Source organism: Hibiscus syriacus, unplaced genomic scaffold, assembly GCF_006381635.1.
Source record: "Hibiscus syriacus cultivar Baekdansim isolate YM2019G1 unplaced genomic scaffold, ASM638163v2 tig00112256_pilon, whole genome shotgun sequence".
Lineage (NCBI taxonomy): Eukaryota > Viridiplantae > Streptophyta > Magnoliopsida > Malvales > Malvaceae > Hibiscus > Hibiscus syriacus.
Genome location: NW_024063286.1, coordinates 37,201 through 58,136, shown reverse-complemented (window position 1 = coordinate 58,136; position 20,936 = coordinate 37,201). Strand labels below are relative to the sequence as shown.

At 34.8% G+C, this 20,936-nt stretch overlaps 1 long non-coding RNA gene and 2 pseudogenes across 2 annotated transcripts; all 3 read left to right on the top strand.

Moving 5' to 3' along the window:
* The first annotated feature begins 633 nt into the window (after positions 1-633).
* Positions 634-3,333, top strand: LOC120176829 (annotated as a pseudogene).
* Positions 3,334-4,949: 1,616 nt separating this feature from the next.
* LOC120176827 lies at positions 4,950-6,584 on the top strand. 2 transcript variants are annotated; one of them, XR_005521356.1, is made up of 3 exons: positions 4,950-5,216; positions 5,575-5,645; positions 6,512-6,584. It is a non-coding gene; the product is annotated as an uncharacterized LOC120176827 (long non-coding RNA). The 2 variants fall into 2 exon arrangements; XR_005521355.1 differs by having other exon boundaries at positions 5,526-5,645.
* A 166-nt stretch (positions 6,585-6,750) lies between these two features.
* Positions 6,751-13,791, top strand: LOC120176828 (annotated as a pseudogene).
* The last annotated feature ends 7,145 nt before the right edge of the window (positions 13,792-20,936 follow it).

Genomic DNA, 20,936 nt, shown 5'->3' with positions numbered 1-20,936 from the left:
ATAACGATGAATCTTGTAATTTGCTCTAAAATTAATTTGCTCACAACCATCCCAAATTAAGTTGGAATATCGAATTGATAGAGTTCACAGAGCAGCCGGACTCTCGCATAGATCTCAAGTTAGTCAAGGTTGTTTCCTATATACAACACGCGCGAGAGTAGTTCACGCCGCACAGTCCACTGCCACTGGTTTTCGTCGACTTTCGAGGCTTCGACTTGGAGCTTCTTCACCAAATACTGAAATCCCTGCCCCTTCTTCGGGTAAATAACGTTTCTTTCTTCTTCCATTCTTATTTACCCCTCTAATCCTCCCCTTTGCCCCCCCAAACCCCATTACAACTGCTAAATTCAACATTTGTTTCAATGCAAGCTCTGGTGAAATCAATTCCCCACTGGGTTTCCCATTATCCATGTTTTTCCGGATTCTGTTTTAAAAAGTACCCCTTTTTTCCTACTTCAATGTACTTAAAACTTTTCAATATTTTTCTTGATTTCATTGACATTTTATAGTAAAATGTTTTTTTTCTTTGGAAACACTTGTTTGAAGTCTAAGTTATTTAAAGTTCGAGCTTTTATTTTATTGTTAGAATATCTATTTGAACAATATCAGTTAAATTTCTTTGTTTAACTATCTCAGATTTCGGCTGTTATATTTGTTGAAAGCAAGGCCTTGATGGTTTAACGTTGTTTTTGGGCAACTGAAATGCATTGCTTGAATTCCCCCAAACAACTAAACAGAATGAGCAGTGTAATTGTAAGTTTATATATACATGTTAGCCACATTTTCATTTCAGTAATTGGTTGAAAATGCTTGAAAATTCAAGTGGAATTCTATTCATCTTAAAAAGAAACGAAATAAAACAACAACGGTGTTGTTGGATTGGGTTGTACGGAGAAACCATATAGATGACATTGCCTAGTTTTGTCTGTTTGAAACATCCAACAATCTTGCTTGTAGTATATATACATCTAGGCTTAAACCAATGGAGAAAAGTGGGTATTAGGACTAATTTTACCATGTTCACAGATTGGCAATGGCTATCTTTTATGATGTTATGTACTGTTATTCCAGACACTGGGATTCCAAAATGCTGACCTTTTCATACTTGCCATATTTGAAATATCGAGATTCTGAGGTTTAATTTGATTCAATGACTAACTACATAACTTGAAAAAGGTCCAAATTGTAGTCATCAATGAGATTCATAGGAAACTAGTCTGTTTATAAGAACAATGGAGATAAAAGAGAGTATTAGGAAAAAAATTACCAATGTTTTAAAGATTGGCTTTAATACTTGCCATCTTTAAATATTGAGATTCTTCGTTTAGTTGTTCCAATGGCTAACAACATAACTTGAAAAGGTGCAATTTTTGTTATCAATGAGTTCCATAGGAAACTAATCTTTTCTTGTCTACTTCTTTTGCAATATATTTGCTTATGATTGTAACTTATGTGTGCTTGTTGAACTCCAATTCTTTATAGTTAATTGATATGTATTATTTCATTCACTTTCTTGGTTGTCCATTTTGAGTATTTAAGAAGCAAAGAGAGCCATCAAGGTTGCCCAGCAAAACAGATGCAGAGCTGGATAGGATCAGCAACTTACCGGGACATGTTGTCGATAAAATTTTGTCACGTTTGCCAATAAGGGATGCGGTAAGGACCAGTGTTCTGTCGAGGAAGTGGAGATACAAATGGGCTACAATACCATGTCTAGTGTTCGATAATCAGTGTTTTAATGTTTCTTCCCAAGACCAAACTTTCATAAAAGACAAGCTTGTAAACATCATTGACCATGTACTCTTACTGCACAACGGTCCAATAGACAAGTTCAAGCTTTCTCACCGAGAACTTTTAGGCGTCGGTGACATTGATCGATGGATACTTGTATATCAAGGAGCTCTATCAAAGAATTTGTGCTAGAAATATGGAAGGGCCAGCATACTAGCCACCTTCTTGTTTATTTAGTTGCCAGAATTTAATTCATTTGGAGCTGTTTAATTGTTTGCGAAAACCACCATACATTCAAAGGTTTCAAGAATTGAGGAGTCTTGATCTGCAGCACGTTACCGTCACCCAAGATGTGTTCGAAAAGCTTATTCGAGCTGTCCTCTTGAGCGATTAACATTGATGAACTTTACTGGTGTCACTCATCTTATCATTGATGCACCTAATCTGTAATTCTTTGACATTGGTGGTATTTTTTATGATGTTAGCTTTCTGAATACATTCCATTTAGCTTTGGTTTCCATGGTTTGTATGTAAATATCGACAATGATGAGAACAATGCTCAAGATAATTCCAGTAAACTGCTCAGATTCTTTGTTCATCTGCCCATATCGAAGGCTGGACATTCAGAGTTACTTTTTGAAGGTAATGACTTAGCTAACATCATTGTATAGCACTAGTATCTTCTTGTTTTCTTTATCATTTGGACACTTAGATGCATTTTACAGCCTTTTATAGGAGTCCGCAAACATAAAGTTTAAAGAAACAGTTTTACATGTTTTTCTTTACTGTAAATTGGTTATTGAATACTGATATACTTGTCCGAGTCCTCTAGAATGTGCTTGTGCCACACTAATTTATCCATCGGAGATACTAGTTATATTGTTTCCCCTTTTTCTGCTTCAGTATTGGCTATGGGATATGTGCTGAGCAGGTTGCCTAACCCATGTTGATCTGAATCATCTATCGATTCGTATAGATTTTGATGATTTGGAGGAAAATACTGCTGCTCTATGCCTCCTAAGAAGTTGTCCGAATCTCCAAGAGCTGGAAATGTTTGGTGAGTTCTATTTTTCTTTAATCTTTTAGATTTATGGTGATGTAAATAGTAAGATCTCCGGCTTTTTATCACATTATTGTTTTTTACCAATACTGCTAATCTAAAAAGGTTATCCATGTAATAGTTATTGATTTCGGAGGTCAATTAGTGGTTTTAGCGGATTAGAAATGTCTGATGTTCTATGTAGGCTCAACCTGAGGAACAAACTTCCATAGAAAGATCCACTAACTTTGGGAAGATGATCATTGGAGCTCATTGTTTGCGCATCTGAGAATGTTAAAAGTGTCTGGCATCTCCGGTGTTAAATCAGATGGATTTCATCAAGTTCCTGCTATCGAATTCACCAGTGCTCGAGCAGTTAACTGTTAAGCCTGCTTCGCAAGAAGGCGAATCGGAGTTATTGAAGGAATTGCTTTGGTTCCGGCGGGCCGCGATATATGCAGAAATCATTTATTGGACTCATGATAATCGTGGCCGCCATTGCTGAAAGTTCAGAACTTCAGGAAAATGGCATCCATTGGTAGGTTTGCTTATTCACTTGTTACGGGAGCGCCCTTAAATTTTAATTCATACACCAGATTTGGTAATTGCTTGTTCTATCTAAGGGCTTGTGTGGGGGGGGGGGGGGGTACATGTTGTTTTTTCATGTACAAATGTTGCAGATTAGAATTTGAATGCATATATATTTTATTTAGTTTGGTAGTCTTTAAAGCATGAACCAACGTTTCCAGTCCATTACCACACATTTTACAAGCCCTGTCCTCTAACCCAGTTCATTGCACCACTCAATCATGTAGGTACCGAATTTATTTGTTTTACTTTTTTCTTTCTAATAATCTGTGGCATATCCTAGTAGTGACCCTAATTAACTCTTCTCAGGCCCCCCAAAATATTCACAATCTTTTATCGGTGCATCTCATTTGTATTTATACTAAAATTCACCATGGATTCTCGAAGTTGATTTTTTGTCCCCAGCAAAGCGTACTCTCGCCCCATATCTTTGAGTTCATAACTCCGGCCTCCGGATTCTTAATAAAAATCAAACTAGCATATGCATATAAAAGGCATTCACCCTAAAAACGACCTTTTATTAGAATTATTTTTCAAACTCTTCAAATGATGGAAAAATTCATGTGCAAATCAAGATATTATCGTTTTAGAACTAACACGGAGGGAGGGAGGCAGACAAAATATTGAGATTAAAAATAATATATAGTCATAAATCGAAAGATGGAGTAAAAGTTATTAAAGTATAAAAACTTTAGAGATTAACCGTAAAGGAATAAGATCCTAATTAAAGCATCAATATTAAAATTGCAAATCATCTAAACTTGTAAGTTATACAAGAATTGATCTTTAGCAACATATGTTGAAATTTAAGGATACAAAATCAACAAGAAAATGAGAAGACGAAATCTAGGAAATTAAAGTTGAATAATTTGCAAATAAATTTAACTAAAATCCTTAATTCTACCAAGAGAAAAAGGGGAAAGGAGAGCTTCTAGTTTTATCCTAATAAATGATAGCATTGTAGAATAGAAAGAGAGAAATTTAAAAGTGATGAATATAATGAAAAAATAGATGTCAGGGAGAAGAAATATATCTCTCAGTTGAAATTTTATGGGGTGACATCAACGAAAAAAATTTTGAAGCTTAAACTTAGATTCGTAGTTGTTCCAAAGATTTCATTCAAATGAAAAGAGAGAATAAGAGGAGAGTTTTACGGTGACGACTTTAGTTCGTTATACAGGTCATCAGAACGATGAATGATGTCATTTTAATGTTAAAGACGACTAAAAATTCGAGGACAAAAAAGATGTTTTGTGAGGAGAAAAAAATCCTACCTTCAAAATAAATGATATTTTGAGAGAAACACGATGAAAATTAAAATTTAGAGTTTAAATTATATTTAACATAGAGTAGAAGGATAAAATTAAAAATTAATCCTTTTGATTAATCATCAAAATATAATAAATCAATAATATAAGTGACTGAAATGTAATTATTTTAAAGTTAGTTACCAAATAAGACAGAATGAAAAAAATGATCTTATGGTAATTTGCCATTTTCATTTTAAAAAACCCGGTTTTTCCTTCGTTTTTGTTGGTCCTTGTCAGTTAACTGTTGATGGCAGTTTTTTTTTTTAATATTTCGTCTCTCTTTGAGATTGGGTACCAGGGAGGGAAAGCTCGCATAGGAAGGATAAGGTCGAAGCAAAATCAAAATGGCGAAATCGAGTGCTGATGATGAGGAGCTAAGGCGAGCTTGCGAAGCTGCTGCAATCGTAGGCTCAAAGGAGAAGATCGTGATATCGATTCGCGTCGCTGAAAGCCGCTGGAAATAGGGCAACTCTGGGAAATTCGCCCACCACATGGCTAAAACCGAGAATCCTTGATCTCTGCTGCACGTCTTTTCCATAATCTGACAAGTATTTCTCTATCTCAATGCAAATTTTGTGATTTTTTTCATTAAAATGTCTTCGAAGATTGAACTATTGGACTAAATAAGATAGTAAAATTGTGCATAACTGATAGGACAATTCAAATTCAAGGAATATAAACTATGCTTTGTAGAGGTTTTGCATTTAATAATATGATTGCATTTGAAGTAGCTTCTTTTCCTTATGGTCCATTTCGGGGTTCTTGTTTGGAGTAATCTTGGATCTTGAAGCTTGTTTTTCTTTACAGAAGCCGCATGCTAGTAAATATGAAGTATTTAAACCTTTTTTCTCCCTTAGAGAAGGTGCAGGTTCTCTGGTTCTTATGCGAGAACTATGGTTTGTGCAGTGATATCAAAAGGTCATAAAACTGAAGCTTTTCTACGAGTATTGAAGTATTCTAGTGGGGGAGTTATTGAGGTAATTCTCTTATTGAAATATTTAGCTTGTCTAGGGCAGAGTTAGAAAATTTAAATTACAGAATCAGAAATTTTGTAAGTGAAAATGGACAAATCATGGGTGTCAATTTTCTTCAAAAGGTGCCAATTATTTTTAAAATGGGTTCAATATTCTTTTAAAATAATATAATTTTTTTTAACTTTTCAGTAATATAAAATTTATTTAAAAAATTCTAAAAGTATTTTGTTTTGGCCGCCCATGCCTGGGTCCTTGAGTTCTAAGATTTGAGTAAATTTTGTGTGGGGTTTTTAGTTAGTTTTAGTTTGAGTTGGCTCAATTGTTGAGTCAGTTAAACAATTATGTACCTGTAATGATCGATTATATTTGTAGGTGTTTCTCCAGTTGAAAGTTGTAATATAAAAAATTATATTTTCTGGCAATGCGTGTTAGGACAAACAAGAAATAAGGCAGAACGATTATCCAATGAGTTTATGGCTCCTTGTTGAGTAAGGCTTTATGGTTACTACGTGTAGCTTACTATAGCTCAACAGTGGTCATCGCATGGTAGTGTTTGGCTTACCTGTAATTGGTTTTGTTTATTGTTCATGCAAATCATATCTTTCCATTTTCTACTGAAGTTTGCTACGGATAAAAAGTAATGAATAAATAAATAGAAACAAAAGCTAGCCATTTGTCAACCTCTTCCTGCGAAACACAGAATAATTTATACCATCACTTTTAGCATTACTGAAAAGAGAATATTTCTAGTATAAATAGAAAGCAAAATTCATTAGCTTAAAGCCAAGGGTCTCAAGTCTTAACTAGCTTGTAGTTTAGTTATATTGATTTTAAAATCTATTGACGTATGAACCATTTACATTTTGCAGCCTTCTAAATTGTACAAGCTGAAGCATCTTTCAAGGGTGGAGGTTATAACTAATGATCCCTACTTTTACATTGTACTTTTTGTTATTTGAAGAAAACATGTTTGAAAGCTGTATGTTTTTTTTTATCTTTGTAAATTCAGTAGGCCAAGGCAAACATTGCTTAGCTCTTATGTTAATTAAGCAATTGAGCAGAAGTTGAAGCTATTTATATCTTAAACTTATTTTCCGTTCCTCCCTGCATGATATTTTTCTTGAGTTCTTTTTTGATTTTCCCCTTCAGCTTCTTACGAAATTTCTTACAGGGATTTGATAACCTCAGAAATCAGAACGTGCTCCACCTCAGTGGACCATGCGCAACATTATGACAGGTAAATATAAATAGCTCTGAACTGAAGGTATCGACTCTTTTATGTCTGGGCTGCTTTCGTTCCCCTTTTATGGTCCTTTCCTTTTGGCATGGAAAAAAGCTAATTCTTATCTCTCATTTTTTACAACAGGATGTTGTTGCTTATAGTTATTGATTTGGCTATGTCCTTGCTCAAATATTTTGTAGGAACCGCATTTTTATACATCGTAAATGTCTGCAAAGAGACACTGGTAGTCTTCCCAAAGTTGTTGGTATAGATGTCGTGGAGTGGCTATTTGGGCTAATGTGAGTGCATGACTTTATTAAGCACTGAATATTTTTCTATTCAATTGTAGAATACATTGAAAAACTCTCTAAAGCTGTACCTATCTAGTGTATAACATAATCTTGTAGTTGCTTCTGCCTAGTGTTGAAATTTAAGGATGTTCCCTGAGTATAAAATATCATATTGTTGAGTTCTGATTTGAAGCAGATTTAATTTCCCTAAATTCAAGAAATCTTTTTTCATTAGTTTTATCTAAAAATTTATTTACTCTTCTTATCTTTGATTTTATATATATCTAGGAAAATAAACCTCAGTTACTATCAAATGAATCAGCAAGATGACCATGGCCCAGTTACTGCTACAGTAACAGAAAGCACTTGAAGGTGACTGTTGAAAAGGAACTTGCCTCTCAAGCTGAGGAAGAGGACATGGAGGCTCTTTTGAGCACGTATGTATTTCCTCTATTCTTTCCTAAGGTTCTTCAGTGAAGGCAAACTATGATCAAGTGCAATTATCCTTCAGAGTTTGGAATGCTAATGCAATTGACAAAGTAGACATGAGGTGAAACATTCATGCAGTCTAGTTTTTTTTCAAAGATGGTTGGATCCAAGCTAGACATAATTCTATTCCCCTTTTTTTTTCTTTTTTTCCTTTCTTTTGGTGGCATGTGCGTGGTGGTTGGGGGGGGGAGGTCCTTATCCAACAGTAATCTGTCATTATTTTGGAAACAGAGCCAAAGATGTTTGAAGATGTGGATTGATTCTTGTAGTGGCCATTTTTCCATGGCAGTCTATGGTTCCTGGTTTCTAAACCAATGTACTGTTTTTTATGTTTGGTCACTAAATGTGGAAGCCCTTAATTCTATCCTATTTGTCACAACATGGTAAACAGTTATATCATGGGCATTGGTGAGGCTGAGGAATTTTCTGATAGATTGAAACGAGAGCTTCTTGCCCTGGAAGCAGCAAATGTGCATGCCATTGTGGAAAGTGAATCTCTAGTAGAAGAGGTATTTTATTATATTTTTGTTTTTGAGTTTTTTTTCCTCATATTGGCTATTTCCAAATCTCCCTGGCATCATGTTGGAACTATGAAGAATCGACGGTCTCCGTTGTTCCATGCTGTATGCTCTCTTAGTCCAATCCCATACCCATATGCATTAGGTATCAAACAGGCTTATCACTGTTCTCTGGAGTCTTCTTAACTCCCATTTCGGAAATACTCAGTTCTCCATTTTCTTGACCTTGACTTCTAGCCATTTTCTATGATAGCTTCTTATTTTGTTTGACTATTCCTAAATAGTTTCAATGACTGTGTTGATGTGCTCGAGGAAATAGTGTTTATTTTCCCTCTTTCCTTATCGCTTTAATGATTTCTTTGTGTTCAGAACATTTTTCGTGTTCAATAACAATTCATTATTAATCTTGGTACTGCTTTTATTCACTTCTATCAATCCTATCACAAAGTTAATTGTTCTTTTCTTTGGTCTTTTAGGTATTATAAGGGCTTGAGGCAGCAACTCATTGTGTTAATGAGATGGGTGAATGGTTAGGCATGCCCAATGTTAAATTACAACATATAAGAGAAGATATTGAGTCGGTATGGACCTTTAGTAGATAGACTTAAAATGTAGGGTTCTCTTTTGCTTACTCTGTTACTGTTCCTACCATTATGTCAGATCCTTACACTGACTTAACTTTGTTACACTTCCTCTACAGCTTGTCTGAAACAAAGATAGTTCTAACTTCCTATCTATTGCATCATTTATTTGCTTCTAGTCTGCTGCAATTTTTTTTGCCCAAAGTATATAATTTGAAGATAGAAACTGTATATTCTTGACTTCAACATCTGAACTCTTCTTATGCTGGTTGTAATTCTTTTTCACAATATACAGATAGAAACACGAACAAGAAGTTACAGATACTATCTGTAAATGATAAAGCACTCATTGAAGAACTTGATAAGCTTCTTGAAAGAATGCATGTCCCTGCTGAGGTATGTTATCCATCACTATGTTTTTGTTTAGACTTAGCCAAGGTATTTCACTGTATTTTCTCCTAACAATTTTCTTTTTGATTTAGTATCCAGCTAGTGGGGATGGATTATTTTCGGTCAAATCTTGCAGGAATGCGCTCGGGAAGGAAGTTGGGAATAATGATTTGTGGTCAAAGGGGGTGTGGTTGGGACTATCCCCACCAAGGGTTGAAGCTTTCTTTGGCAGTTAGCCGTCAAAAGTGGGAGTAAAAGTGGAGTTGGTTAACAGAGGAATGTCCCTAGGTGAAGATATCCTTTGCCCATTTTGTAAGAAGCATGAGGAATCAGTGCAGCATTTGTTATTACGTGTAATGTAGTTTGGGAATTATGGAATAAGGTAGTAAGCTTTTGGGATTTATATGTAGTTTTACCAAAGGACCTTCCTTTTTTACTTATATCGTGGGGGAATTTGAGGGTGAATTCATGATTTGAAGTTTATCCCAGGAGTCATTTTTGGTCTATTTGGAAAGCAAGGAATGAGATTGTGTTTGAAGGATTATCTCTTGATAGGCTTTCTCTGTTTTTCATTGTAAGATTTAGGTTATCTAAGTGGTTTAAAGCCAAGTATCCCAAAATTCCTATACAGGAGGATTTGCTCATTGGGGATCCTTCACTTGCAGATGGAATTTCGGTTTCTGAATCGAAAGATTGCTCTGTGCTTTGCTGGCTACACCCCCCTGTTGATTTTTTGAAGATGAACGTCGATGGAGCTGTAAGGTTAAGTGACTCGATTGGAGGTATTGGAGGTATCCTAAGGGATTGGAATAGTTGCACTCTTTTGACTTTTTCAGAGAAGATCGGTCAAGGTTCCCCACCAGTTGCTGAGTTAAAGGCTATTAAAAGAGGCATTGAAATCTTTTGGCATCACGATGGTTTTCTGTCACTAGGTTGATTGTTGAGAGTGATTGCAAATCAGCAGTGGAGTGGGTTCACTTTCCGGCTTTGGCACCTGTTTTCTTATTGCCTCTAGTTAAAGAAATTCTATCACTCTTCTCTGAAAAGGTGTTGTTAATTAGGTTGATTCCAAGGGCTTGTAATGGGGAGGCAGATAGTTTAGCAAAGATGGGGATTGGTTGATTGATAGACTATAGTTGCTTGTTATTTTCCTTCCCAGTTAGTAGGTTTTTCAAGTAGGTGGAGTTATTAAGTTTTATGTCAGGAGTTCTGGTGTAATTGTTAAGTTTTATGTAATTTTGGTTCAACAATAAAACGAGGCACTCTTTTCCTCCCTCCAATAGTGGATCCTTTCTATTGGGAAAGGGCTATCTAGAGGGAGTTTTTAATGAGGCCGTCTATTCCTATAAAAAAAAGTATGCAGCATGTTTGACAGGATGCCGGTTTGATGAGGCTCACATGACTCAAAATCTTGAAGCATGTGAGTGGTAAATGGAGCTTTACGTGGCCTTGATGTACCTAACTTGGATTCTACTTATGCAAATATGCGAGCTGAATGGACTCCCCTCTCATTTCCCCAGTTTCTACGGTTTTATGGTTAGGCAAATTAACCAATTGGTTGTGGTATATGTCTAACTTAACGCATGCTGGTCACTTGGATGTTTACATAACCTTGGATTTTTGTGGAATTTTTACTTCCAATAACTTTGCAATGAACTATACTGCCCTTGGATCTGATATATATGGTAATTGAAGAATAAAAATAACTCTTTGTGGTGCCTTCATTTTAGGTTAAAGAGAAGCAGGCCGAACTTGAAAATCTGAAAACCACATTTCTCTGGAGAGCTTCTGCGTTCTTGAAAAATTACTTTGCCAGTTTGGTGGATTCTATGATGAGTGACAAAAGCAATTTCTCTCGGGTATTTCCTTCATGTTATTTCATCTTGAATCTTGATGTTGCAAGGATTCCTAATGTTGTTAACCTGCTTGAATTAATCAGCGGGGACAGTTGAAGCAACCTGATCATGCTGATTGCGATATAAATGCAGGGCATATACTCGCCTTCTGCAACAGTTAAAGGTCAAATTGCTGTTCAACTCTGAAATCTGTAAAATATCACATCTTGATTTTGCTGATATTTTGTTTGTTCCTGCTCATTCTCAGAGTCTTGATAAAAGTTGCTTAGGCCCTTTGAGGAAGGCTTATTGTTGTTCCTTCAACTTACTTCTGCGTTGAGAGGTTTGTGAATGCAAAACAAAGCATTTAATTGTCTACAAAAGAAATGCATTTTGATTTGACCTTTCTTACGGTTACAGTGCTTGATAAACGGTTAAAATCCTGTTTAGGTTCGTGAATTGCCAACGAACTTCGTGCTAGTACAAAAGCATCAAGGGTTCCAACTACCTGGCTGGAAGGTTCGACAAGTGGCAGTCGAAGTGGGAATAGTACAGAAACTTCTGCACTCTCTGATGCATATGCTAAAGTGTTGATGATTTTCATTCCGTTGCTTGTAGATGAGGTAATGGTCCTTTCGCTTGTTGTTTAGGTTAAATGTATTCTCAAACCTTAATTTATTACAGTTTTTATTCCTTCATTGCTAAAACTGCAGAGTTCTTTCTTTGCACATTTCATGTGCTTTGAAGTTCCTGCACTTATTCCCCCAGAAGGTGTTGCTAATGGTAATAAAAGTGGATCCACTGATGATGATCTGGGCATTATGGACATCGATGACAATGTCGGAAAGGCTGGTACTCATTTTATTGTGCCTTTATAATTTGTGGGGAATTCTCCCCTTCCTTATCTGAAAAACGTTGAAGCTATATGATTTTTCTATGTAAAATCTGCAGATATGCAATCATTAAATAAATCACTTCAAGATTGCTTGATGGGATTCAAGTATGTAAGCATATTGGAGTCTTTCGCGGGTTGTTTAGGTTGTTTTCCTTGTATTCCTTATTTGATTATGAGTTTGGGAATTACTATTACATTTTAAATCATGAATGTCGTCCCAAGTGTTGTACTTTTCTTTAATGCCCTTTATTTTTTCGGTTTTCTGCATTTCTTCTCATTCTTTATTTTATTGTCCTTGTTTTCCTATTAGCACGTATTTATGATGTTTCCAAATTACAGGAAGATTTTTATGCTGTGGTGGATTGGGCATCCAAGATTGATCCTTTATGTTGCATATCCATGCGTGGGACAACAAAGTACTATCTATCTGGCCAGAAATCTGATACAGCAGGATTTGTATGTGTCTTGCTTGGTTACCTAGAGTCAAAAATTTCTATGCAGTTCGGCCGGGTACGTTTGTTTTGAAACTGAGAATTTTATGACCTTTTGTATTTAGTGTGAAGGTAACTTTTTTTGGTTGCAATCGAGTTTGCAGTTTGTTGATGAAGCTTGTCATCAAATTGAAAGAAATGAGCATAATGTGGGACACACGGGGGCCTTCATACCTCGGTAAAGTTAATCTTAGTCTTTGTGAGAATACAGAGATAGTAATTCTGAGGCCAAAGTTGATTGATATGCAAGCAGTATATAATAATTTTTCATTAATGGTTTGAAATATTATTGTTTTTTTCATGCATATATTATCAGCATCCTGTAAAATTTATTTCCAGATAGCTAAGTTTAGTGTTCTCATTTGATAGTCAGATTATTACTTCAGTTGGTTTTAAACAGTTTATATGTTATCCACAGCTTTGCAACTCTAGCCACCCGCATGGAACAGTACATCATCCAGGGACAATCTAGGGACTTGGTTGATAAGGCATACACAAAACTTGTAAGTTGTATTTTTCACCCTGATATTTTGTCAAGTGAGCTCGAGATGGAACATGTGCTAGCCTTAGCATAGCAATAACAATTAAGCATGCAGTAAGTTCTAGATTTGCTTACTAATTAGCATTCCATTGCATGAAAGTGAGTCGTGGGTAATTAATAAGCTCAATGATAAGATTTAAGCATGTAGTAAGGTCTAGATTTGCTTGCTCAATGATAAGTTTAGCTGCATACGTTACTCTTGTTTTTCTTAATAAAATAAACTCTTCCGTGTCATGGTATCAAATCATTCTCTCTCTATTCTTTTTGTTTATATTATATTCTTAATACATATAGCTTTGTTAATGAAAAGATTTTACAATTCAATATTGTTTGGCAGGTTAGTATGATGTTTGTGACTCTTGAAAAAGCTGCCAAATAGATCCCATACTCTCCAATATATTTCTTTTGGAAAACTATGCAGTATTTCAGAACAGGTTTGGATAATTTATGCCGTTTTCTCATGAATGTGGATATAATATTGGGCTTGACTCCTTGAAGGTGGCTTTTTTTCCTCTTTCCTGTGCACTTTACAGCTTGTATGACCTAGCCAATTTTGTGCCTACCCTAGCCAAATTTTATCAGCAGGCAAGTGAAGCTTCTGAGCAAGCAAGTATGCGTCTTATCAACATGATAATATATACTGTAAGTAATCCACTCATTATTACTTTGTTGAGCCGTGATGTTAAATAATTGTGGAATGCTGTAAAAGCTTTCCATGTTATGACCTGATCTTTCAATTCTTTGCAGCAATTTGAGCGGCTTTTCGAGTTTGCTCGAAAGATTGAGGATTTAATTTTAACAGTTTCACCGGAAGAGGTCAGTGTGTTGATGATAATGATATTTTGCGATGTTCATAAATAATGCATTTTGTCTCATCAGATAACTCAAGAGCATAATCTATCCCGCTTTTCACTAATTTTACAGAATAATGCATAATGTGTAACGTATTTTCATACCTTGTTTAGACATCCCGGAATCATATTAAAAAATGAATCCTATTTTTTTTTAAGATAATGAAATTAATGAGTTTTGTGTTTAGACATTCCCACCATCCATAACACGAATGATTTGGCTGATTGTCCTTCAAAAATTTCAGATACCTTTCCAGATTGGATTTTCTAAAGCAGATTTCCGGAAGACGATAAAATATAGTTTAACTGGGGTGAGTTGATCACCAATTTTCCGAGCATATTCTCCTTAGTTCCGAATAGTATAATCTATATCTTTACTTATCTCTTTCAAGTTTACAAGTCTATTTCTGCGATGCATAAGAAGTTGCAGAAGAACTTTACATGTAACACCCCCAACCCGTACCCGACCCGAATACGAGTCTGAGGTGTCCATTGACTTTTCAAATTTTAACTCTTGACAAAATTCAAAGAAAAATTTAAAACTTTTATTAAAATAAAAGCAGTTTTTTTACATAAATTGACCAAAATAATCAAAATCAATCAGAGCATATTCAACTCAATCAATTAGTACATGCCAACTATATTCAAAATAACCAAACACATTTAAATCATCTATTTTTTGATCTGAAATTTTGTAAGGAAGATGTTGACCTGTCTTGCTCTTCTTCGCTTCTGTAACCTACGTGTGAAACAATCACACGCTAAGCCTATGACTTAGTGAGGCATTAAACTTATAAAGGAAACTCTAAATGCTTAAACATGTATGAACATATCATTTAATGACGTCAAACAATCATTATATATAATATAATGTACACATATACACATCACACATTATTTCCATCATTAATCGTATTCTATTATCCATATTATTATCATTTATATCATTTAATCATGCCTTTTTATCAACATATGACTCATTCAATACACACATCATTATATCAATCATATAATACAGTTTATATCACAAAAGCATATACTTCACAAGTACTATCTTCATTGTTATCTCTTTGTTTAGTTTATGTACACTTTTGAGAACTATAGATATGTGAGTCTATTGAGGTTGTGCACTATGCTGTCACCACAGCTCGTATGGGGTCCCACTAGGGGCTATGAAATTTGTCTCGAAGGACCACTATGAAATGTCCCGAAGGACCAATATGAAATGTCCTGAAGGACCACTATGTCCCGACGGACCACTGTAAATCCCTCGACTCTTGGCATGCCAACTATACCTCTAGCTCTCTTTACACATAACATGGGCATTAGCAATATATCATGTCACATATTCATATAATCACATAGTTCACTTTCACCTGTCTCTTATCTCTTGTGACCATATAATCACATCACTTTGTATCATATTCCACGTATTCATATCACATAGTTCATGTCACTTGCATGGTTTCTCATAAACATATATATATCATATCTTATTCACATATATTTCTCATATAACTTATATTATATGATTCATATCTTATTCTTATATAATCCTGCATATCATCTATGTTCATTCACCTAATCTCTTATATTCATATATCACATATGCATATTATTCATTATATAAACATATATTCATATAGCTTATGTAAATATATATATATCACTTATATCGGTTTCTATATCTTATCACACTAACATATATTCATACAAGTCATATCATACCAACAACAACATATAATTCATAACAAACGCATGTTCATGTTCATGAATTTATGCATAACACTATAGGAAATAGACTTGTCGCAAATCTTATTTCCATTTTATATCATATACGATCTAATATGCACTCACCTTGGCCTCACTTATTATCAATTACTCCTATGGCTAACTTTCTCTTCGGGATCAATTCTAATCTTTCAATCATTTTTCGGAACTTGCTCTCGATCGATATCTACACAATCATATATTTATACTATCAATATCCAATCGATATACTATAATCTATCACTTCTTAGACTGAAAGAAAGATTTATTTCATTTCCCATTGAAGTGCATCGGTACATTCTACAGTGTATCGATGCATCCCTTAACATGTGCATCGATGTACTACCCATGCATCGGTACACAAATCACCTTCGATGTTTTAATTTTAAGGGGGTGTATCGATGCACTCCTTATGCATCGATGCACTAATTGCATTCGATGTTCATTTATTTGAGAGTGCATCGATACACATTGAAGATGCATCGATCCACACAACCCAGAAATTCCATTTGAGCCCAAAACTTCTTACTTTGTCCTCAAATTCTACTTATTAACCCCTCCTTATGCCTTAAAACGCATTTATACATATGTAAACCTTCTTATAACACTATAACACTTAACTATCCCTCATAATTCACCATAATTCTTGAATAAAAGAATTTCATCAAATTTTTCATGTGTTCTTAATTCAATTCTATCACCTCTAACTTCTTAATTAACCCTTTGACAAGTCAAATTTAACTTCAAATTCTGTTAACTCATTCTATTTCAATAATTCACTTAAAAACTCTTTTTACTAAATCTCTTATAACTTGTTCATTTTGGAGTTTTAGGTCACCATAAATCTTTCCTTACTCTTTCTTATCACTCAAGAATCAAAAGAAATCATAAGATTGAAGAAACAAGCAAATTAAATCCAACTCACCTTATACATGAAGACACGGGAAGAAGAAGAAACTGAACCCCATCTCTCCAGAATTTTCTCTCATTTACACGTGGTTATCTCTTTTATAAAGAGATAATAAAAATCTTTCTTTGCAAAGACCAATTTACCCTTACTTCCTTACATATTTATCAAATAATCCTCAAAATATTCCTAATTAAGTCTCTGAACTTTTAGATCTTTCAAAATTAGACTTCAAATTTTCAAAACTTCCATTTTAGTCACTTGCTCTAGTTTTGGGATGTTACATTACACCCAAGGAATTGTTACCCTCATTGTGGGAGAAGTGCAAGGTAAGCTAACTTTCTATGTTACTCGGAATCAGATAAGAGTGTTGAATAGGGAGATATATGCCCCGACATGTATTTTCATTTTTTTTTAAAAAAAGTTTTTTCATATATGTGGAGTGTCTTTGAAAGGTCACATCCCTGGATGCATATCGAGTATGTATCAGTCATACCTCTCACACACGGGGACCTCACAAGGTTGAAAGAGCCGAAGCAATGTGGCAAACTTCTATTTCTAGAAGTGGCCGAGGCTTCTCAGTATTTTGCGGGAGCATTTTACAAAGTTGGTTAAGGAAGTGCCATGTGAATAAATTCGACAGGGAAGTGTACTAGAACTTAGAACGAGCCGAGTAGGTTGTGAGAGTTGAAACCCCTCAGGTTTAGAGTTTGAATATTTGCATCCGCAATCCTAACCCCTATTGACTACCTCTTTTGTACCGAAGAAGAAGCTTCTGATTGTTTAATTCGCTTTGGTTGGAAATTGAACAGAAAGAGTTTCTGGCCAAGTACGTTAGCTTCAGCCAACTTGCCGCCAAAATTTACCCAACAGAAGCCATCCCGTCGGTCGCTGAAATGAAAAATCTTCTTGCTTCCATGTAAAGGGCAAGAATTCCCCTCCCCCTCCCCTAAAGTCCATTTTGTGGTTCTATTTGAGGCCGAAATTTTAAATATTCCCCACCCCATATTTTAACATTTATTTGCTTTGAATTCTTTTTGGAGTCAAAGTTTCAAACAGCTATTCTGTTTGCAATTTCCCTAGCCTCCTTCCACCGACCAAGACATCAACGTGCCTCAAACAACTGTGCAAGTGCAGCGAGTGAGATATATGTGTTTAAATTGTTGCATTCAGGCGTGACACAGACAGCAATATCTTGTTGAAATACAAAGGAAATATTGTTGAGCTGAGCTCCTTCGACTCTGTTGTATTGGCCGACCAATCTTCCTTCATTGGAAAGCTATCGACGTTCACGAATAGTTTTGGACCTTGAGTCAAAGATGAAGGCCTTAAGGGTACAGCTACAGTAAAGATTCATGATGAAGAATGTAGTTTGTCGACTTTGAAGCAAAGCAATTGAAGCATGCATATCATTAACAAAACTCGCATACGGAAGGGATTTCACCGCTTTGATTTACTCAACAAAGAAAATTGAATATTAAATTTCATTGATATGTGTCATAACCATATTTTTTAGGTAAAACAATTAAATATTATTTTTTTAAAAACGATTATGACTTTTATTTTGGAAAATGGGTGATTTTGGATTCATTTAGATTTAATTGAAAAGGGAGTCGCCATCGACCTTTGAGTTAGGTAAGTCGAATACTTAAGAACATGTTTTTAATTTAAAAAACAATTTTAAGGAAAATCATTTTTTATAAGAATACAAGTCTGCGTTATCAGAAGAAAATTTAGGGGTTCGGAAGTCGGTTACGTCTGTGGAAAAGATAAACATCCACAACGCCCAAAATCGGTACTTAGTCGCTTATATATCGTCATAAATGATAGAACTTAAAGTTAAAATCAGAAGTAAAAATATGATCTATTTATTGAATATTTGTTAAAATAATAGAAATACTTCACTTGGTAAGAAATCTCAAGATTTGCAATCCTCCAACGGGAAAGCTATCTCATCTATTTCTCATCTATAAAGTATATTCTATCTTTGAATTATCACCAAATAATATCGACATGAGTAGAAAATAAAATATGTTTAATTTATCTAAAACATGTATTGTTAATATTAACATAAAAACCATTAATACAATAAAAATTATAAACATAGAATAATAAATAAATTATGATCTATTTATTGAATATTAGTTAAAATAAAAAAAAAACCCCTTTTCTCGACAAGAAATCCCGAGATTTGCAATCCTCCGTCGGGAAAGCTACCTCGTCTATTTCTTACTTGTAAAGAATATTTTCTCTTTAAATTAAAAAAAAAATAATAATAATAATATCGAAAATTGACATAAAATGCATCATATTTTATTTTTCCAAAACATACATCACTCATATTAAGATTCAATGAAGAAATAATAATAAAGATTAAAATTTAAATATTAAACAATATGAACATCAAATAAAATAACAAAAAAAAGAATAACAATAAAAATAATTTCTATAAGCTCGTAAAAGGAAGAATTTGCGTTTTTTTTATCATATTCTGTTTGAACGTCGTATAGGATTGCATCACTTCGACCAAGCGATGCTTTCCACACCCATTCTACAAATCATTGTTCTTGAAAATATTCGAGTGAAATTAAGTAGTGAATAAATTTGAAATAACCAATCAATAAATAAATAGGCTAAGATTAGAAACGATGACATACATGTGTGCACAAGCATTAAAAGTACTTAGTAAATAAATTTATTTTTGATACAATATGTAATTTACATACAAATAATACTAGACAAATACAAAAATAAATATGGAAAAGTGAAATAAATCATAACATGAAAATAATAAGCAAAACTAATAAAGAGGTGACCAGAATAAAAATAATAACAACAGTCGGAACAAATCAAAACAAGTAAATAATATATATAGCGAGTGACCAAATTAAAGATAATAAAACTAAAGTGCCAAAAATGAAATAAACAGAACAAAGGAATTCGGGGAACTAAAATGTGAGACACGACAATGTATTAGGGGTTTAACGTAATTTTGCACAAACAAATCAATGACCAGTTTATAGAATCGCTCAAATGTACAGGGGCCTAAGCGTGATTAACTGCACAAATTTGGTGACTGATCTAAAAAATGAGATAATGAAGTGGCTTAAACATAAATAAACCAAAACTTTTTATAGACCAATATAAAGAATGGCAAGAAGATAAGTGACGCTATGTGTGATTAAACCAAAATTAACACAAAAACAATTCCTTTTCCCATGATTTTCAATTTGTGCGAGACTTTAACATTTCCTGCTTATCTTCTTCCTCTCACAACACACATTTCCTTGGCTTCTCTTCCGCTCACGGTGGAGGACCTTGAAGTCCCAAAACTCGCGCCACCTCGGCCACCCTAATGGGTGGCCACTCTACTTCAACCGAGACCTACAAGGTATGGGAACACCACTAAGACAGCCCCTAATCTCAACTCACTCCACCCCCCTCGATCGAGAACTAAACAACGAACCAACACCTTACGCGGTGGCTCCGACCAACAAACTATGCCACCATCTCTCCGATGACACCATTTTCCCGACGAACACCAAAGCAAGGTAACCTAACTCTCTATCTATCTTAATTAATTTTTTTAAACGTATAAATACATGAAAATAAAGAACAAAATTACAATCTAAACTATATTTGGTTACATTGCATGAAATTAACAGATAAACAAGCATGTAAAGAAAAGGGCTAGAATACCTTTGCTTGCTTGAAGATTTCGATCTGTTTTTTTGATTTTCTGTTCTGTTTTCGATTACTAAAAAAAAGGTTCTTGTTACAGCTTTTTTTAATCGGTTTCCCCCCCTTTACATAGTTTGGTTGGGTTTTCTTATATACCCATTACAAATACTAATATAAATTTGATGTTGCTTCTTGTTGATGTGTTTGGTGCCATGATTTAAGGGAGCTGACATGTTGCAGTAAATGTAGCAGGGCATGGGTGAGGTGTGGTGTTGGCGTGGGGAGCTGTGGAGCAGGGCATGAGCATCAGCTGGGTTGGTGGTTTGTCCAGGACAGGTCAGGTTGAGTGCTAGGTCACTTGCAATGGCTTCAAATTGAGCCTACAAAATATGTCCATTTGTATTAATAATAATAATAATAATAAATAATAATAATTAAAAATAATAATAGTAATAAATTAAAATAGAAAAGACCCGGATAAAAACGGGTGTCTACAGCTGCCCCTCTTTACACATTCTTGTGTTAACAAGAATAGGGAAAAGACAACAAGACAACACGTTTTTGTCTGGTTCTCTCCCTTTCTGCATAAAAATTGGATAATGTTAGTTGTTGGGGACGACACTGCTCATACGTGATGAAGAGTTCGGGTCGTCTAAGGGTGACACGGTTCCTACGTGATGAGGAAATCTGGTCGAGGGATGACACTGCTCATACGTGATGAAGAGTTCTTGGCCATCTTTAGGAAGGGTGATAACTCGGTTCCTACGCGATGAGGACGGCTGGTTATCTAGGGGTGACATAGCTCCTACGCGATGAGGAGATCTGGTCGGGGA